Below are 22,144 nucleotides of genomic sequence, written 5' to 3' on the forward strand. Positions count from 1 at the left end.
GTGTGTTCTAACTAAAACGTTTGCAACGAGTGTTTTATATTTAAAAAGCGAATTAAAATGCGGCTTCGGCGCCATTAATGGAGAGGACGCGAGCAAGGCGGGCGGCCGTGGAAATCAAAGGGCTCGCTTCCCAGTGAGCCTGCGCAACGTACAGCTTGTACGCTTCCCGGTGAGCCTACACACTCGAGGACAGCTTGCACGCCTCTTGGTCAGCCTGCGAACCGGACGGCGCTCGCACGCCTCCTGTTCAGTCAAGGTCAAGCAGCTGTCCGCACGACACCTCCTACAACCATTAAAACCAAGACACGTGGCGTCACATGAATGGTTAACAAAATTTTGGATTTACTAGAATTTAAAAACCAGGCATCTCAATGTTTTTCCGGCAATCAACGGTGCCCCGGTGTTTGAAATTCATGCCCATTTCTTGCATGGGACCTAAGCATGCACACAAGGACACATATTTGTTTTTTCAACCAATTTATATGCACTGGAGCATGTGCATGTAGTTCAAATTTGAATTATGCACATAAAATGCATTGAAAACTCAGTTAATGCATAAAAATGTCCAAACGAATCCCGAAAAATCAGAAAAATTCACACAACACTCCTGTTGTTCTATGTTGACACGAGAAAAAAATTTGAAAGCAATAAGAGGCAATGGATATCGTTTCGTCCCCAAAGGTGGGACGTTCCCTACCGAAAACCATCATGCTTGTTGTGAGAAGCTCCGGTTTGTGAGAAGCATATACCCAAACCTGCCCCAAATGGGACAAAATTTGTACCACGGCATGTTGATGCCGCTCCATGATAGCATGCCAAGTTTCATGAATTTCAGACGAGTTTTGGATTTACTAGAATTTAAAAACCAGGCATCTCAATGTTTTGCCGGCAATCAACGGTGCCCCGGTGTTTGAAATTCATTCCCATTTCTTGCATGGGACCTAAGCATGCACCCAAGGACACATATTTGATTTTTCAACCAATTTATATGCACTGCACCATGTGCATGTAGTTCAAATTTGAATTATGCACATAAAATGCATTGAAAACTCAGTTAATGCATAAAAATGTCCAAATGAACCCCGAAAAATCACGAAAATTCACACAACACTCCTGTTGTTCTATGTTGACACGAGAAAAAAATTTGAAAGTAATAAGAGGCAATGGATATCGTTTCGTCCCCAAAGGTAGGAGGTTCCCTACCGAAAACCATCATGCTTGTTGTTAGAAGCTCCGGTTTGTGAGAAGCATATACCCAAACCTGCCCCAAATGGGATAAAAATTGTACCACGACATGTTGATGCCACTCCATGATAGCATGCCAAGTTTCATGAATTTCAGACGAGTTTTTGATTTACTAGAATTTAAAAACCAGGCATCTCAATGTTTTGCCGGCAAACAACGGTGGCCCGGTGTTCGAAATTCATTCCCATTTCTTGCATGGGACCTAAGCATGCACCCAAGCACACATATTTGATTTTTCAACCAGTTTATATGCACTGGAGCATGTGCATGTAGTTCAAATTTGAATTATGCACATAAATGCATTGAAAACTCAGTTAATGCATAAAAATATCCAAACGAACCCCGAAAAATCACAAAAATTCACACAACACTCCTGTTGTTCTATGTTGACACGAGAAAAAAATTGAAAGCAATAAGAGGCAATTGATATCGTTTCGTCCCCAAAGGTGGGACGTTCCCTACCGAAAACCATCATGCTTGTTGTGAGAAGCTCCAGATTGTGAGAAGCATATACCCAAACCTGGCCCAAATGGGACAAAATTTGTACCACGGCATGTTGATGCCGCCCATGATAGCATGCCAAGTTTTATGAATTTCAGACGAGTTTTGGATTTACTAGAATTTAAAACCCAGGCATCTCAATGTTTGCGGCCGAGTGACGGTGGCAGGGTGTTTGAAATTCATTCCCATTTCTTGCATGGGACCTAAACATGCAACCAAGGACACATATTTGATTTTTCAATAAGTTTATATGCACTGGAGCATGTGCATGTAGTTCAATTTTGATTTATGCGCATAAAATGCCTGGAAAACCCAATTAATGTACAAAAATGTACAAATGAACCCTGAACCATTCCAATTTTTTTGACGACACACCTATAGTTGCATGTTCACTGCAGATATAAGTTCTAACAATTCAAACACCATCCTTTGTAGCTGTGACCCCATTACGTAATTCAAATGATCAGACGATATCAAGTAGATCGCACCCAGTTTATTATCACCAACCGTGTGAGATGCAGCACAAAATATCTTGAAGCACCGTCGGTGTATAGTACTCCCATGGCTTACGAGAGAAGGTGCGTTGGCTACAGTCCACAGCCGGCGTGTCAATCACACTAGCTCACTCCCCAAATATCATTTCACTGTTCATTCATCACCGGTGAAAGATGGGGACGTGGACCCACGTCGTCAGGGCAACTTCGGTGGCCCACTCCGGCGAGAGCGCAGCCACAGCCGCGAGGCGCGTGCTAACAACCTTCGTGAGGGCGACCGCAGTCTGCGTCCGGGCGGCCAAGGCAGCCCAAACGGCCGCTGTTGCTTCTCACGCGGCGGCAGCAGCATCTGCCTCGGGGATAGCAACTGGCGAGAGCGGCACAACAGCTGTCTGTTCCGCAGCAGCGGGCTTAGCCCTGCTGGAGGCCGCCCACTACCATGTCGAGGCCGTCCACGCCCAGCTCATGGTGGTCACCGCACAAATCGAACGAAGCTTCTCTGATAACGGTAGGCAACCCACGACCGAAGAGCTGGCAATCGCCGAGAGAGTTCGAGCAGCCGTCCGTTCCTGCATGGCATACCTTGCCACGACGGAGCCCGCCAGAGCCCAGATGGCGTCCGCCCACACCCAGCTCGTGGTAGCCTTTTCCAAAGAGATGGCGGACGCGGATGGCGAGATGCTTGCCGAGTATGGTGCGATGGATGCCATGGAGCCCCTTCCTCAGGAGACCGTCGGGCGCGAGCTGGACATGGAGGCGGCGGCGGAGATCGACGAGCACCAGCCGTAGTAGTACTCTTTGTTTTGTTTAATTAAGAGCGCCGGTCTTTAATTTGTTAGAGTAATGTTTAGGTCAGCTAGCTCTGTTTAATTGCTGAACTTGCTCGATTAAGAAGTTAGTCTCCTTTGTGTACCCAAATTATGCAATGACGTGGATGACCACTGTAACCAGTGAAATTCGAACCAAAATTTTTGACGTTCAAACTCAACACACACGGGTTTAGCTATCTGAATCATTTGTGATGTTCACATATCGTACACAGTTCTGAATAAGGGACCGTGTCCGATGACACTCTGCGCGCCAGTTTTTTGGCTGAAGCGATTCCAAATTTTTGGCTTCCGCGGAAATATCTACCTCCCCGCCCCCTCCCCCTTACCAAAAGCCACATTTCCCCTCTTTCTGCATTCCTTTCCAAGTTGAAACCTTCATTCCTTGCTTGCAGCGCCGCCGCCTCCTCGCCGGCGACCCTCCTTCACGCTCCTCGGCCTCGCCTATCCAGGCAGGTAATCCACACCTGACCCCCATCCTACTCCTCCTTCCACATCCCACATGCCCCTACCGCCGGCGCGAGCGTGACACCTTCCACCCAAATCACCGACCCCTCCACCAAATAAGCGCAGCCTAAGCCATGGTGCACGCAGTATAGCCAGGACCTCAAGGAGAATTTGGCAGCGAAGAAGTAAATCACGGCCGCACGCGCGGATGAGGTCGCGATGGCTGCCATTCGTGCCGACCCCCAGATCTTGAAGGAGCACCTTGCCATTTGCTAGCTACGCCGGTTATGCATGTTCGGTTTACCCGTTGCGTGTGCTGCTCCTACCTTTCCTTCACAAATTCTAGTGAATTGTTCTATCTAATTTTACCATGCAATCTGTTGCTCTAGTGTATATGTTGTATATGTCGTGAAGTGTGGTGCTCACTTATTAACTGTTTTGTTAATTAGTTGTCCTCTTCAGTTAACTGTTTGGTTCAATTCTGCAAATGTGATGTTCAATTCTTCAGGCTGCAATTTTGTATTGTCTTCCATGTGAGAAATAAATCGAATTTATCTTTACAAAATTGTGGGTGCATTCTGTTATTGTATACCATGCGAGGAATAAATTGAATTTGGCTATAGTAAATACATCAGAAACAAATACAATTGCTACAATTGGCTGTAGTTAACTGTTTGGTTAGCTGTCTGATCTTCTATTAGGAGTGTGTTATATTGTGCAATGTGGTGCTCAGTTAATGTTTGGTTCATTTGTTGTGGTGTTTAGTTAACTGCTTGGTTCAATGTTATATTGTGCAATGTGGTGCTTAGTTAATGTTTGGTTCATTTGTTGTGGTGTTTAGTTAACTGCTTGGTTCAATGCCATATTGTGCAATGTGGTGCTCAGTTAATGTTTGGTTCATTTGTTGTGGTGTTTAGTTAACTGCTTGGTTCAATTCTGCAATGCGATGTCCAATTATCGTGGGTAGAATTTTGTATTGTTGTGCATGTGAGGAATAAATCGAATTTGGCTGCACTTAATACATGAGAAACATATACAAGTGCTATATTTCCTAGTTCTTAATCATGCTTGGTTTGGATAAATGGGTTTTCCCTATGGCTTGAATTAATCTAATGAATCTGCAATGTGGTTTTTTTTTCATCAACATATTTTACTGATAGCATGCGAACCCTTACTTAACCTGATGACTAACTACCTTATATGTGTTGCAGGGAAACAATGGGAAGCACTGAGGTTTGCAATTGAGGTTAGCACGTGCATGGTCCGTTGTCTAATAGCACATTATTGTGCAATTGCAGGAACCATTCTAATATTTAGGTTTTTAACAATTTGGTCTTGCACATGTAGGTCCTGCTGTTAGAGGTTTTGACCCAGTGTTCGACCCTTCTTGCATATGGGGAAATGAGTTGTCCATGAATATCAGTCAAGTCAAGAAACTCAGAAAGATTGTTAGGATAAAGAAATTAGCAACAAAAAACAACATGATCTTTGTCTGCACAATGAAGAAGACATCAGTTCACTACAGGATGGTACTAACTATTATACCTTGCCTTTTTTTTATTCCTTTGCCCCATTCCAATATAGAGAAGATATTTTTGCACATCCTTGTTTTCAGGCCTTTCCAAAGCAGTTCACTGATGATTACCTCTCAAACCACCTGTATGGTCAGGAGGCGAGGAAGGTATTCATACAACACCCACGGTTCAATATTGAAGTGTTCCTGAAGAGGACGAAGAATGTACGGTCAATCATCCACAGGCACTGGCCTAAAGTTACAAAGACCTTCAACATCAATGAAGGCTCAATATTCGCCTTCTACTTCAGCAGTTTTCCAGATGAGATACATCTGTCTATGTATCGTCTATGATGCTAATTTCGAAAGGTTGTAGATGTTGCATGTGAAACTTGGTCCTGGTGTAGTTGTGTAATGCGGTAGCTGAGTGCTGAAGCTATATGATGTTGTACTCTGATGTATTTCAATTATGAAAATGAAATATATTGTGTGCTTAATATGAACTATCAATTAGATTAATAAATGGATTATGAATAATCGGATAATTAGCCTGCTAGTGGCGAATTAGCCTGCTAATTGGGTTTTGCTATTGCAAAAGGTTGTTAAAAAAAGACCGTGGGCGATGACCTCAAGCAACGCACACAGTTTCTAGGAATAAACCGTGTTGGATCAATGAACAATCACACACGACTTTCTCTTGAAAACTGTTTGCATTAGGCCACCTTGCGCAAACGTTTACCACATGAAAACTGTGTGTGATGGACAGCCTTTGCCACACAGTTTCTTCCACGGACCGTGTGTGATATATTCAATAACACAAGCGATTTAACGGGAAAAATTGTGTGTGATGTACCTGTGAACGGAAACGTTTTCCTTCGAGCGACCGTGTGGGATGTACATACGGACGGAAACGTTTAGCGGGGACTGACTGTGTGGGATGTACTGGCGACCGGAAACAATTTCGCCGTATAATTGTATATTTTTATCTCTACTGTATGTATTTCCATATTTGAGCGCTCGTCGGTCGCACACAACCTCATTTTGCTGAACGTGTGTGCCAGGAGGGCATATCCCCGACGGTTTCTGGGTCGTGTGGGAAGGACCCCCCTATCGCCCACACTCACTTGGCGACGGTTCCAGATGCCATCGCGGAAAGGGGTTTTAAACCATTTATTTAGGAGCTCCCTGTACTAGTGTACGTTGACAATGAAAGCATACCTCTCAAAATTATATTCATCTCGTTTTAAAAGCTTCGAGCTCTGGCACCACTGCAAATCCCTGCTTCCCTCCGCGAAGGGCCTATCTTTTACTTTTATGCAAGATTTAGTAGTATTCCTTCTCATTTCAACCTCAATTACTCTCTAGTTGGCAAGTATCGTGTGGTGGGGAAAGATCCAAGCATATATGGCCATTCAAATATATTTGATCATGAATTATTATTGTTGACAACTATCTATATGATAAATAGGTTGGGAGGCTAAACATTAAGCCCCTATCTTTCTCTGTGTTGGATGGATGCTATTTGTTCTAAAAATATGCTTTGAGTGTCAGCAATCATGGAAGACTACATGATAGTTGAGTATGTGGATTTTGCTAAATCAAAGATCGTACATAGACCCTTCCTGAAAATAAGATGAATTGCAATTGTTTGATGACTGAGAACATAGTTTGTTAGTTTTCAAGAAAGTTTATGGTCTATGCTTTAACATGTGAATAGGTTGCTACTTGATCATGAGAAGTTTCATGAGATGAGCTACTGTTTATGATATATAAAGATGCTAGAAAAAGTGTTTGGAACAATCATTGATCAAACTTATGCACTATGCTAGCATTCACACTTCATAAATTATTTCTTCTATCATTTACCTACTCGAGGATGAGCAGGAATTAAGCTTGGGGATGCTGATACATCTCCAACATATCTATAATTTATGAAGTATTCATGCCATGTTTACAACAATTTTATATGGTTTTGGTATGATTTGATTAGAACTAACTTGAACTGACACTGTTCTCAGCAGAACTACCATGGTGTCGTTTTTTGTGCAGAAATAAAAGTTCTCAGAATGGGTTGCAAATTTATGGTGATTTTTTATGGACCAAAAGAGACCCTCGAAGCACCGGAGTTGGGCTAGGAAGCGGACAAGGAAGCCACAAGCTCGCTAGGCGCGCCCTACCCCCTAGGGCACTAGCGGCGAGCTTGTGGGCCCCTCAGGCACCCCCTTGATGTGAGACCGACACCAAAAATTCCTATAAATACCCAAACCCCCAGAAAGAACCCTAGATTAGAAGTTCCGCCACCAGAAGCCTCTGTAGCCACGAAATCATCACCGGAGGCCATCTCCATCATCTCGGCAACCACCATGATGAGGAGGGAGTAGTTCACCCTCGGGGCTAGGGGTATGTGCCAGTAGCTATGTGTTTGATCTCTCTCTCTCTCTCTATCACTCGTGTTCTTGATTTCACATGATCTTGATGTACCGTAAGCTTTGTTAATATAGTTGGATCTTATGGTGTTCTTCCCTCTCTACCTTCATGTGATGAATTGAGTTTTACCTTTGAGATTTCATTGTTATCGATCGAAAACTTTTATGGATTTGAGAATGCTTGATGTATGTCTTGCGTATGAATACCCGTGGTGACAATGGCGTATCATATTGATTCACTTAATGTATGTTTTGGCACTCTACTCGCGGATTCCCGAGGTGACATTGGCGTAATCTATGCATAGGGGTTGATGCACGTTTTCGTCCTACGTTCTCCGATAGAAACTTTGGAGTGATTCTTTGTTGCATGTTGAGGGATTGTTATATGATCCAATTATGTTTTCATTGTTGAGAGATTTTGCACTAGTGAAAGTATGAATCCTAGGCCTTGTTCTAAGCATTGCAATACCGTTTGTGCTCCGTTTTACTACTTGTTACTGATGTCTACTACACAACTTGTTCTTGTAGACTCGTGTTGGGCCTCCAAGCGCAGAGTTTTGTAGGACAGTAGCAAATTTCCCTCAAGTGGATGACTTAAGGTTTATCAATCCGTGGGAGGCATAGGATGAATATGGTCTCTCTCAAACAACCCTGCAACCAAATAATTATAAGTCTCTTGTGTCGCTAACACACCAGATACAATGGTAAATTGTATAGGTGCACTAGTTCGGTGAAGAGATGGTGATACAAGTGTAGTATTGATAGTAGATATTGCTTTTTGTAATAGGAACAGTAAAAAACCCCAAGTTAGCAAGTAACAAAAGTGAGCACAAACGGTATTGCAACGCTTGAAAATGAGGCCTAGGGTCTGTATTTTCACTAGTGCAATCTCTCAACAATCCTAATATAATTGGATCATATAACCATCCCTCAACGTGCGAAGAAGAAACCACTCCAAAGTTCTTATCTAGCGGAGAACATAAGACAAAATTGTTTGTATGGTATGAAACCACCTCAAAGTTATCTTTTTTGATCGATCTATCCAAGAGTTCGTACTAAAATAACACCAAGTTATTCTTTCCGATCGATCTATCAAAAGTTCATACTAAAATAACACCAAGTTATTCTTTTCGATCAATCTATCAAGAGTTCGTACTAAAATAACACCAACACAAATTCAGATTCATAATACTCAATCCAACACAAAGAACCTCAAAGAGTGCCCCAAGATTTCTACCAGAGAGTCAAAGACGAGAACGTGCATCAACCCCTATGCATAGATTACGCCAATGTCACCTCGGGAATCGGTGAGTTGAGTGCCAAAACACATATCAAGCGAATCGATATGATACCCCATTGTCACCACGGGTATTCATAGCAAGACATACATCAAGTGTTCTCAAATCCATAAAAGTATTCAATCCGATAAGACGAAATCTCAATGGGAAAACTTAATTCATCACAACAAGTGGAGAGGGAGAAACACCATATGATCCAACTATATTAACAAAGCCCGCGATACATCGAGATCATGCCATCTCAAGAACACGAGAGAGAGAGAGATTAAACGCATAGCTACTGGTACAAACACTACTGGAAACAGAGAATTTGCCACCAGCCAGATCTTTGCCATCTTGCTAGTGGACGGCAAAGAAGGTCTTTGCCATCCGCTTCCAAAAAACGGAAGGCAAAGAACAGACTACGGCAAAGACCGTATTTGCCATCAGCCAGTTCTTTGCCGTCATCTAGCGGACGACAAAGAGGTGGGTAGGGCCCAGTAGAGGTCCAAACCCTTACGGCCCACCAGCCCCACCTCTTTGCCGTCCGCTAGCGGACGACAAAGATTTGACTATGTAACGGCTGTACCCCTGCCTCCCCTCTCTGTGTCCTCTCTAATTAACCCTGATACGTCGCCAACGTATCTATAATTTTTGATTGTTCCATGTTGTTATATTATCATTCTTGGATGTTTTATAATCATTTTATAGTCATTTTTTGGTACTAACCTATTGCCATAGTGCCAAGAGCCAGTTGCTATTTTTTGCATGTTTTTTACATCGCAGGAAATCAATACCAAACGGAGTCCAAACGCAATGAAACATTTTGTGGATTTTTTATGGACCAGAAGACATCCAGTGGGCCGAAGAAGCACCTGGGGGGTGCTCCGAGGGGAGCACAACCCACCAGGGCGCGCCTGGAGCCCAGGCGCGCCCTGGTGGGTTGTGCCCACCTAGGGTGCCCCTCGAACCGCCTCTTTACTCTATAAATACCCCAATATTCCAGAAACCTTAGGGGAGTCGATGAAAATCAATTCCAGCCGCCGCAAGTTCCAGAACCACCAGATCCAATCTAGACACCATCACGGAGGGGTTCATCATGCCCATTGGTGCCTCTCCGATGATGCGTAAGTAGTTCTTTGTAGACCTATGGGTCCATAGTTAGTAGCTAGATGGCTTCCTCTCTCTCTCTTTTGATTCTCAATAGAATGGTCTCTTGGAGATCCATATGATGTAACTCTTTTTGCGGTGTGTTTGTTGGGATCCGATAAACTTTGAGTTTATGATCATATCTATCTTTTTATTCATGAAAGTTATTTGAGTCTTCTTTGATCTCTTATATGCATGATTGCTTATAGCCTCGTATTTCTTCTCCAATATTTGGGTTTTGTTAGGCCAACTTGATCTATTTATCTTGCAATCAGAAGAGGTGCTTTGTGATTGGTTCGATCTTACGGTGCTTGATCCCAGTGATAGAAGGGGAACCGACACGTATGTATCGTTGCCATTAAGGCTAACAAGATGGGGTCTATTTCTACATAAATAGATATTGTCTACATCATGTCTTCATTCTTATTGCATTACTCCATTTCTCCATGAACTTAATACACTAGATGCATGCTGGATAGCGGTCGATGTGTGGAGTAATAGTAGTAGATGCAGGTAGGAGTCGGTCTACTAATCTTGGACGTGATGCCTATATAATGATCATTGTCTGGATATCGTCATGATTATTTGAAGTTCTATAAATTGCCCAATAGTAATTTGTTCACCCACCGTTTGCTATTTTTTCTCGAGAGAAGCCACTAGTGAAATCTACGGCCCCGGGGTCTCTTCTTTAATATATTTGCCTTTGTGATCTATTTTCCTTTGCTTTTATTTCAGATCTATTAAACCAAAAATACAAAAATACCTTGCTACACTTTATTTTATTTGGCATTCAATCTATCAATATTTACAACTCTCTCACGTCCGTTTGTCAATTTCTGGCGCCGTTACCCGAAAGGGATTGACAACCCCTTTAATACGTCGGGTTGTGAGTATTTGTTATTTATGTGCAGGTGCTGTTTACGTAGTGTTGCTTGGTTCTCCTACTGGTTCGATAACCTTGGTCTCATCACTGAGGGAAATACCTACCGTCGTTGTGCTGCATCATCCCTTCCTCTTTGGGGAAATACCGATGTAGTTCTAGCAGACATCAAACCCCCACCACTCGCCGCCAGTCAAATTGCCCCCGACCGCACACCACCGCCGCCCCAACCGCCCCCGCCCCGAGCACACGCCGCCCCAGCCCGCCACCACCGCCGCTCCGCCCCCCGCCGCTCCTGCACCGCCGCCCCGGCCCGCTGCTCCACCCCGACGCGCGCTGCACCGAAACACCGCTCCGGCCCCCTCGACGCCCCGCCGCTCCGGGCCGCCCGACGCCGCCCCGCCCCCCCCCCCCCGATGCCCCGACCCGCCGGCGTCGGCCTCCTCCACCTCCCCCACTCCGGTGAGCCCCCTCCCCTCTTTTTCAGTATAGTTTATAGTTTAGATTTAGTTTAGGTTTTATAGTTTAGTTTAGTTTAGATTTAGTTTGGTTTAGGTTTAGTTTTCTGTTTTTTAGGTTTAGGTTTATATTTAGTTTAGTTTGGGTTTAGTTAAGAAGAAAGATGAAAAAAGAAAATAAGAAGTAGAACAAGAGGAAGAAGAAGAAGAAGTAGAAGAAAAGAAAAGGAGGAATAATAATAAGAAGAAGAACAGGTGCGTCGGCGCCGACGGAACCGGGTCGAGGTTAGGGGTGCGCCGGCACCGACGGAACCGGGTCGAGGTTAGGGGTACGTCGGCACCGACGAAACCTGGTTGAGAATCGAGGTTAGGGGTGCGTCGGCGCCGACGGAACCGGGTCGAGGTTAGGGGTGCGTCGCGCCGACGGAACCCGGTCAAGGCTAGGGGTGCATCTGGCATGTCCGCATCTTAAGATATGACAACAGCTGCACCATGCTCACAGTGGTGTTCAACAGGACCACCGAGGGGGCGAGGGGTCGAGGGTCTAGGGGTCGATGGTCGAGGATGTTTCGGTCCGAGTGCTGACCGACTGGTGTCGTAGCTTAAGACAAGGACGTCCCCAAGTTGAAGGTCATGAGACTGGGTGAACTGCTTCCATCTGTGCGCGAAGAACGGATGGAAGCAGTTCGCCCGCGCTGATGACCTTCAGCTTGGGCACGTCTGCGTCTTAAGATACAACAACAACCGCACCATGCTCACAGTGAAGGTGTTCGACAGGACCACTGAGGGGGCGAGGGGTCAAGGGTCTAGGGGTCGATGGTCGAGGATCTTCCGGTCTGAGTGCTGACACACTGTTGTCGTAGCTTAAGATGAGCACATCCTCGAGCTGAAGGTCATGAGCGTGGGTGAACTGCTTCCATCTGTGCACGAATAACCGCACCATGTTCATAGTGAAGGTGTTCGACAGGACCACCATGGGGGCGAGGGGTCGAGGGTCTAGGGGTCGATGGTCGAGGATCTTCCGGTCCGAGTGATAACCGACTGGTGTCGTAGCTTAAGACGAGGCCATCCCTGAGCTGAAGGCCATGAGACTGGGTGAACTGCTTCCATACGTGCACGAATAATGGATGGAAGCAGTTTGCCCGCGCTGATGACCTTCAAGTCGGGCACGTCTGCATCTTAAGCTACGACAATAGCCGCACCATTCTCACAATGAAGGTGTTCAACAAGACAGCCGAGGGGTCGAGGGTCTAGGGGTCGATGGTCGAGTATCTCCCGGTCCGAGTGCTGACCAACTGGCGTCGTAGCTTAAGACGAGGACGTCCCCGAGATGAAGGTCATGTGACTGGGCGAACTACTTCCATCCGTGCATGAATAACAGATGGAAGCAGTTCGCCCGCGCTGATGACCTTCAGCTCGGGCACGACTTCATCTTAAGCTACGACAACAACCGCAGCATGCTCACAGTGAAGGTGTCCGACAAGACCGCCGAGGGGTCAAGAGTCTAGGGGTCGATGGTCAAGGATCTTCCGGTCTGAGTGTTGACCGACTGGTGTCATAGCTTAAGACGAGGCCGTCCCCAAGTTGAAGGTCATGAGACTGGGAGAACAGCTTCCATCCGTGCATGAATAATGGATGGAAGCAGTTCGCCCGCGTTGATGACCTTCAGCTCGGGCACGTCTGCATCTTAAGCTACGACAACAGCCGCACCATGCTCACAGTGAAGGTGTTCGACAAGACTGCCGAGGGGTCGAGGGTCGAGGATTGCTGAGGGGTCAGGGGTCGAGAGTCGCTGAGGGGTAGCGGGTGGAAGAGGGGTTGTGTAACATCCCAAAATTCTAAATTTTGGAATGTTATAATAAATAGATAGATTTGATTGATTGTTTGATTAATTGACTGAAAGTGAGTGAAATTCGAAACTTTTGAAAGTTAAATGAGAGGGAATAAAAGGACTTTCCCAAACTTTCATTTTGCTTTTATGATCTCCATGAATTCAAATTCTTTTCATCACAAAACCCTCGAGAGAAGATGACATGACTTCTTCCATTTATCTAAATGAAAAGGGTTGTTGAAAATATTTGAATTTCATTTGAAAATATTTCAAATTCAGAAACTTTAAGCAACTCAATGATTTTCATGAGAGAAGACAAAATGACTTCTTCAAAACATATGAAATATGAGTTGGAAGTTTAAAAGGATCAAATTTAAAATCCTTTTGAAATTATTTTTCAATTTTGAGTTATTTGATTTTTATTCAAATTATTTTTCTACAAAAATAAAATATATCGAAATTAGGGTAAAATGATTCCCTACATAAGAAAATTGGAGAGAAATAAATATGAATTAATTTTGGTATTTTTAAAATGATTTTTTTGGATTTTATTAGATCAGTAGCACTCTTTGCTTTATTTGAATTATTGTGGATTTTATTTGATGCTATAAAAATGTTCAAGTTGTAAGTTGTAGAAAATCGTTTTCTGAAAATTTTGGTATATTATATGCCTATATAATATTTTTATTTATTTTGTTTTTATTATTTTTCTTTGTCTGGAAAAATGTTAAAAAAACTCTTCGAATAGTGCCAGGCCGAAGCCCAACACTGCTCTCTCTCTCTCCTCTCTCTCCCCGTCGCCGACTGGGCCAGCCCAGCGCCCAAGCCAGGCCGCGGCCCAACAGCCCGCGCCCGCACCGCCTTCCTCCTCCCGACCGGACTCCGCCGCCGTACGCCGCCCGGATTCCCCTCGCCGTTGTGCCCCTTCCTCACGCAAGCCGCCGCCCCTCCTCTTTAAATACCGAGGCCCCGGGCCCCGGACCCCTCTTCTCCACCCGCCGCCGCCGCTACTCGCCTCGCCACGCCGATCCGCCGCCGCCCGAAGCCGCAACCGCCGCCGCCACGCCGCACTTCCCCGCCGCCTGCGCCGCCACCGCTGCTCGCCTGCGCCGCCGTGTAGCGCCGCCCCCGCCATCGCGCTACCTACTGCCGTCGCCGGAGCTGCCTCGCTCGCCAGAGTCCGCCGCCCCGCCGGAAACCGCCGCCGTCGTCGAAACCGTCCAAACCGGTATAAAACCGCCGGTCCGATCCGATTTTTCTTTTAAGTTTGGTTTTTTTAAACCCTAGACTAGAGCTGTTTTTTAGGTTTTATTAAACAGCGAACGTCCACTGTTTAGATCTTATAAATGAACGTTCGTTATTTAGTCTTTTCGTTTTCTGTTTATTTACATCAGGGACCTATACATAATTATCTTTCTTACAGACTAGTCCTTCTGTTTCAAACTACCACAACTTTTCGCTCGTTTGTCCAAATTCAACGAAACCAGCGCCCAGTTCTTCGTTATGATCTCCTCTATCCAGTTAATCAACTTGAACATGTTTTTGAAAGTTTTAAAATTTGAGTTCAAACATATTTGTATTTGAATTTCGTTTGATCGTAACTTGAGTTTTATAACTCCGTTTGAGTTGTTTCTTTTTGCAAATTAAAGCTCTTGACCTAAACTTTTTGATAAGGCCAAATTCACCCAATTTTGGTACTGTTAGAAAATGTTTTCTCTTGCAAGAGTTATTTGCCTGTGTTTTGAAGTTTTGCGAATTGTTTTCTACGTTCTTTCCAATCTTTTGAGTGATTGCTTATGTGTGGTTACTATTGCTTGCTTACGATAGATTGACCGGAGTGTGACGAGTAGAACTATCAAGAGTGTTGAGTGCAAATCATCTTCATCAACAGTACATGCAAGTAACACTTTGATCATACCTCTTTACCACCCAGTTTTATTGCATTAGATCAACCCTCAAACTCTTGCATGGTTAGGAACTGATTAATATGTGGGTTTTGGGAAGTAGATGAGGTAGGACCTATTGCCTTGTTTCTTATCAAACCTTTGGGAGTTACTTCTACGTTTGCTTATATTGCTATGCTATGCTCGTAGACGTGGATTGGGTTTGAGTGAATTTCCATGACAGATGTGTTGTTAATTAATGGTTCAACTTAAGGTGGTTACTTTAATTCACATCTGGGTGGATTGAGGCACCTGGAGAACCCAGTGTTGCCTGTATTTTTGGATATCCTGGAGTACCCGTGTGATCATCCTATGGACCGCCACCCAGACTCAAGGGATCATGAGATTATTCATGCTAGAAACTTCCGTGTGCAGCCACAAGCTATTATGGGCTCTAGCATAGTTGAGTATGTTTGACCTCTTTCAGTGGTGGGCTAGCAGATGTAGGGGAAAGTAGGTGTAACTGTCCACCCGGAGTAAAGAGTTATTGTTTCTGAAAGACTGTGTCTCGGTCATCCGTTTCTCAAACACCATGTAGTGCGAGAAATCAAACGGAGGAGATCGAGTCTTGTGGGGAAAATTGAACAAACCTCTCCAGAGTGTACAAACTAATCATGGTTAGCCGTGTCCCCGGTTATGGACATCTTGAGTATCTAGTTCTTGGATTATCATGTGAATCTCATCATCATGTTACTTAATTTAATTTGATTGGGTTAATCACGTTCTTAATTGGGATTTAGTTGGAGGTACCTTCTCAATGTTAACAACCACCATGATAGTTAAATAAAATTTATTCCTTTGTTGTAGGGAAAAATTGGCTTTATGCAAAAATAAACCTAGAGCTTTCCACCAGCCAAATATGCGTGTAGTGATAGTTATTATTCATCATTTATCCTATGGTGTGAATTTGCCAGTACATTCAATGTACTGACCCTTTGTGGCTGCAACGTCTCATGTTGCAGGATATCTTACGATGAGTAAGTGATATGTTCGGGTTACGATTTCTACACTCAACTTTGCCGTTGGTGTTGATGGGAATCCACAACCTTGTTGTTACTTCTGCTATTTGGATTGAGGTAATAGCATTTACGTTACTTTATACATGTGATTTACCTCTGTTATAAATCCTCGAGTACTGTGTGTGTCAGCATACCGATCCAGGGATGACACTTAAGCACAGAGACTTGATCCATTCGGGTCGGGTCGCTACAAGATGGTATCAGAGCACATGTTGACTGTAGGACATGACCCTAGAAACTGGCAAGCCCATAGGAAGGATTTTCTCTAAAACTTTCTTTTTCAAAAAGATCTTTTACCTCTCTTCTCTTCTGAGCTTATTCAAACATTCCCTTTAAGTGAGACCATACCCCTTTTCCCTTTGGACCACTCGAAAATTCGACGGATGAGACCACTTCAAGAAGTACAAGATATCGGACAACTAAGACCACTTTGGAATGAAGAAGATTTTATCGTGTAAATGGAAACTACAACGGTTGAAGACTCTGAAGACTAGGAGAATTTGAAGGCTCTGAAGAATTCCCAGATTTGTATGACCTAGGAATGGCTACCCTTATGGAAGTTGGCAGACTATGGAAGCCGTCAATGCACGAGATCAAGGTGTATCGGAGAAAGACTGGAACGTGGAGCATTAGAAAACAAAGTTTTGTCAAGGAAAACCCTAAGGCAGGAGATATCAACTATGGAGAAATAGCTCATGGAAATGACAAGAGCAGAAACACGGCTATCCATGATGTTATCGCCCGCTTATGCTATTGTCACCTTGCCGAGTTAAGCATGCATATGCATGGAAGGATTGGATGGTAGAAGGATGATGGAGCATTCTGTCAGCAAAGGATGCAGTTTTAACCTTAGCTGGTGTATCGCCAGGATCTGGAGTGTTACATCATGAAGAATTTTAGAGGGACCTTTAGGAAGTCATATTTGACCAGGAGTCAATTCGTGAAGAACCGAGGAACCAGAAGTTGAAAGTAGCCAAGCTGGAGGAGCTAAAACCTCGAGATACCGGAGATTTGTCAGGAACTGAAGGACACTAGGACCATGGCTCATGCCAATGATGTTGAAACCCAGAAGTTTGGAACGCAACTCCAGAAATATTAAAGGATGTCACGAGAGACTTCGCGTCAACAAAGATGATCTGGCAAAAGAACTTGAGAAGGACAAGCACGATCGGAAGAAGCCATCAGAGACATGAACAAGACTTGAAGAGTTTGGTGATTTTGAAGATTTATTGACCTTTAGAAGACCAAACCCCTGTTATATACCAACGTTAGATGCGACGATTGTGAGCTGTTGTTTGTTTGATGTTTTTCTGACAGCCACAACCAAAAATCTGTCTTTTCAAAACTATTGTTTGCATTGTGTGTATCCCTCCCTATCTCTCTTATCTCACCCCAAAACCCTTGGACCCAATAGAGGATGAATGGAGATGAGCTTGTATTTTCTGGACCGACGAGTCAATTGGAGATGGACCAATGGATTCAGAACATGGAGGATCACATGGAGAATAACCCTATAGCCGGAAAGGATATGACCCAGCATGCTCTTCAGTGCTTTGAAAGAGGTGCTGCTACTTGGTGGAGGATGTACCAAACCATCAATGGATGGCAAGGAGTAACCACTTGGAAAGAATTTAAGTTGCCTCTGCAAAAGTCTCGGTTTGTGTCCCAGAGATTGAAGCCTTATGGATATGATATGAGGAAACCTTGTGCATGCAAGCTTTATGGAGAAATAGGATACAACCATAAAGAACACAAGGATGAAAGCCCTAATTGTGAAGGAAGTCTCCCAGCTGAAGAATGCCCAACTAGCAGATTACTTGTTTCTTATGTGAAGGGACTACCCACTACCCTGCTCAGTGTCACATTTACCCCATGGTACAAAGAACCATCAAACAGAAGAAAGAAGCAATGAAAGGAGCCCTCATGGAAATGTTAGAAGAACCTGTGATGAAGGAAGAGGTGGAGGACACACCCAAAGAAGAACCAATTAGATCTTGCACCAAGTCTTGCTATTCATGTGGAGAAGAAGGACACATCTCCCAGAATTGTTTGAATGGGGATCTAGTAGAATTCCCGACAGAGGAAGTAGAGTATGACCCACAGGAAATAGAAGCCCTGATTGGAACGGAAAAGTCTAAAAAGAGAAGTAGATTGGATTCCAGGAAGGATCTGAGTCATATCACCTGTTATAGATGCAAGGAGTCAGAGCACTACTTCAGCAGTTGCCCAAAAAGGAAACTTCGAGACTTGTCAGAAGTAATATGTTTTCGTTGTAATGAAGCAGGGCACTTTTCCAGAGATTGTCCCAAGGAGAAGGAGACTTTGTGATAATTAGTTGTGTCTGTGAGAAGTATAGTAGTAGTAGTGGGAACAACTCTTTTGTATTAAGGTGTTGAGTTGAGGCATGTAATGGAAATGCAACAGATTGTAATCATTGGAGAATCAATAAAGTTAGCATCGTTGGTGTTGATTTGGATTTTATGAGTTGTTACTCTGTGAAGAAAGATTTTGACCATTTTCGAGGATATGAGAAATATGGTCTATGGAAGATTGTGCATTTTAAGGGTGGTAGTACCCTATGAGGAAACTTGACCCTTGGAAAAGGATAATGATGTTCCACGAAGTGGAGTATGGACTTCATAAGTATAAGTTTTATCTCGATATGTGGGGTATCCCCAAGAATATGAAGGGATGAAGTGCTATTGGATATAAAGGAGGTATGATGTTGGTAATAAGGAGCAGTAGTAACTCCATGATGAGTCTGAGTAATCACGTCTTAGTTTGGTACAAATAGAAGGAAGGGAGACAATAAAATTGGATGGATTTAAGAATGCTGGAAGCTTTGATGTTGGAACAAGGATCAGTTGCCCCGATGATGAGTTCAAGGTTTACAAGTGATGAGATGGGCCATAACCCACATGCCCCAGGACCTGCCAAGAAGCAAGCACACTCTTGCTGAAGGAAAAACCCTGGAAGAGATTACGACCTTACCCACTGACGATCTTATAGGAGTTTTACGCAAAACCTGAGAGTTGTGAAGAAACGATAGATGTTTGCTTGGCTTGCAGAATCAATGGATTTATCCGAACTTGGTTCGTCGACAAGAGAACTTCTGCAATGCTTGTGAGGATGACTGAGTGTTAGATTGCGAGGTTCGCTAAACCATATATCAGGTAATGATTTGGGTGCGGGATGGATTGATCACCATACCGACTTACTCTTATTATTCGCCTTGCTATATGGGATGGTAAATCTGAGTGACTTGCCTATAGTGGAGAGATGACGATCAAAACCTTGTTTGAACCTTAAGAATGGTATAAGTATTTTTCCCTTGTACAAGGCACCTTTTGCCAACCGTAGGTTATACGGTGAGGATCAACCAGACCCATTTCCTGCAGGAGAAACCATAAATCGTTGACCACCATGAGATATCGATAGTTGTTTAGTTTTGGCGCCAGACCCGTCAGCTAAGAAGACCCAGTCTCAGAATAACCTTACCAGGATGAAAGGACAGAAGTATTGAGGAAAAGGTTATGCCACTACCGGAAGAGCCCATAGAAGGAATTTTTCCGAGAATCTAAGAAGACCGGCCCTGTCAAGAATAAGGATGGAGTATATAAGCATGGATGGGACCGTAGCAATGCTTCTAAGGGTGGTAGCACCCCAGACCCCTGTGATGATCGATGGATTTTGAGAAGACCCCCAAACCTAACCTTTTTCTTTCTAGCCTCTCAGAATCTCGAGGACGAGATTCATTTTAAGGGTGGTAGGTTTGTAACATCCCAAAATTCTAAATTTTGGAATGTTATAATAAATAGATAGATTTGATTGATTGTTTGATTGATTGACTGAAAGTGAGTGAAATTCGAAACTTTTGAAAGTTCAATGAGAAGGAATAAAAGGACTTTCCCAAACTTTCATTTTGCTTTTATGATCTCCATGAATTCAAATTCTTTTCATCACAAAACCCTCGAGAGAAGATGACATGACTTCTTCCATTTATTTAAATGAAAAGGGTTGTTGAAAATATTTGAATTTCATTTGAAAATATTTCAAATTCAGAAAATTTAAGCAACTCAATGATTTTCATGAGAGAAGATAAAATGACTTCTTCAAAACATATGAAATATGAGTTGGAAGTTTAAAATGATCAAATTTAAAATCCTTTTGAAATTATTTTTCAATTTTGAGTTATTTGATTTTTATTCAAATTATTTTTCTCCAAAAATAAGATATATGAAAATTAGGGTAAAATGATTCCCTACATCAGAAAATTGGAGAGAAATAAATTCGAATTAATTTTGGTATTTTTAAAATGATTTTTTTGGATTTTATTAGAGCAGTAGCACTCTTTGCTTTAGTTGAATTATTGTAGATTTTATTTGATGCTATAAAAATGTTCAAGTTGTAGAAAATCTTTTTCTGAAAATTTTGGTATATTATATGCCTATATAATATTTTTATTTATTTTTGTTTTTATTATTTTTCTTTGTGTGGAAAAATGTTAAAAAAAACTCTTCGAACAGTGCCAGGCCGAAGCCAAGTACTGCTCTCTCTCTCCTCTCTCTCCCCGTCGCCGACTGGGCCAGCCCAGCGCCCGAGCCAGGTCGCGGCCCAACAGCCCGCGCCCATACCGCCATCCTCCTCCCGACCGGACTCCGCCGCCCGCACGGCATCGCCGCCGCCGTACGCCGCCCGGATTCCCCTCGCCACTGTGCCCCTTCCTCAAGCAAGCCGCCGCCCCTCCTCTTTAAATACCGAGGCCCCGGGCCCCGGACCCCTCTTCTCCACCCGCCGCCGATACTGCTCGCCTCGCCGCGCCGATCCGCCGCCGCCCGAAGCCGTAACCGCCGCCGCCGCGCTGCACTTCCCCGCTGCCTGCGCCGCCACCGCTGCTCGCCTGCGCCGCCGTGTAGCGCCGCCCTCGCCACCGCACCACCTACTGCCGTCGCCGGAGCTGCCTCGCTCGCCAGAATCCGCCACCCCGCCGGAAACCGCCGCCGCCGTCGAAACCGTCCAAACCGGTATAAAACCGCCGGTCCGATCCGATTTTTCTTTTAAGTTCGGTTTTTTAAACCCTAAACTAGATTTGTTTTTTTAGGTTTTATTAAACGGCGAACATCCACTGTTTAGATCTTATAAATGAACGTTCGTTATTTAGTCTTTTCGTTTTCTGTTTATTTACGTCAGGGACCGATACATAATTATCTTTCTTACAGACTAGTCCTTCTGTTTCAAACTACCACAACTTTTCGCTCGTTTGTCCAAATTCAACGAAACCAGCGCCCACTTCTTCGTTATGATCTCCTCTATCCAGTTAATCAACTTGAACATGTTTTTGACAGTTTTAAAATATGAGTTCAAACAGATTTGTATTTGAACTTCGTTTGATTGTAACTTGAGTTTTATAACTCCGTTTGAGTTAATTCTTTTTGCAAATTAAAGCTCTTGACCTAAACTTTCTGATAAGGCCGAATTCACCCAATTTTGGTACTGTTAGAAAATGTTTTCTGTTGCAAGAGTTATTTGCCTGTGTTTTGAAGTTTTCCGAATTGTTTTCTATGTTCTTTCCGATCTTTTGAGTGATTGCTTATGTGTGGTTACTATTGCTTGCTTACGATAGATTGACCGGAGTGTGATGAGTACAACTATCAAGAGTGTTGAGTGCAAATCATCTTCATCAACAGTACAGGCAAGTAACACTTTGATCATACCTCTTTACCACCCAGTTTTATTGCATTAGATCAACCCTCAAACTGTTGCATGGTTAGGAACTGATTAATATGTGGGTTTTGGGAAGTAGATGAGGTAGTACCTATTGCTCTGTTTCTTATCAAACCTTTGGGAGTTACTTCTACGTTTGCTTATATTGCTATGCTATGCTTGTAGACGTGGATTGGGTTTGAGTGAATTTCCATGACAGATGTGAGATTGTTAATTAATGGTTCAACTTAAGGTGGTTACTTTAATTCACATCTGGGTGGATTGAGGCACCTGGAGAACCCAGTGTTGCCTGTATTTTTGGATATCCCGGAGTACCCGTGTGATCATCCTATGGACCGCCACCCAGACTCAAAGGGATCATGAGATTATTCATGCTAGAAACTTCCGTGTGCAGCCACAAGCTATTATGG

The sequence above is a fragment of the Triticum aestivum genome, chromosome 2D (genome assembly GCF_018294505.1).
Source record: "Triticum aestivum cultivar Chinese Spring chromosome 2D, IWGSC CS RefSeq v2.1, whole genome shotgun sequence".
Taxonomy (NCBI): domain Eukaryota; kingdom Viridiplantae; phylum Streptophyta; class Magnoliopsida; order Poales; family Poaceae; genus Triticum; species Triticum aestivum.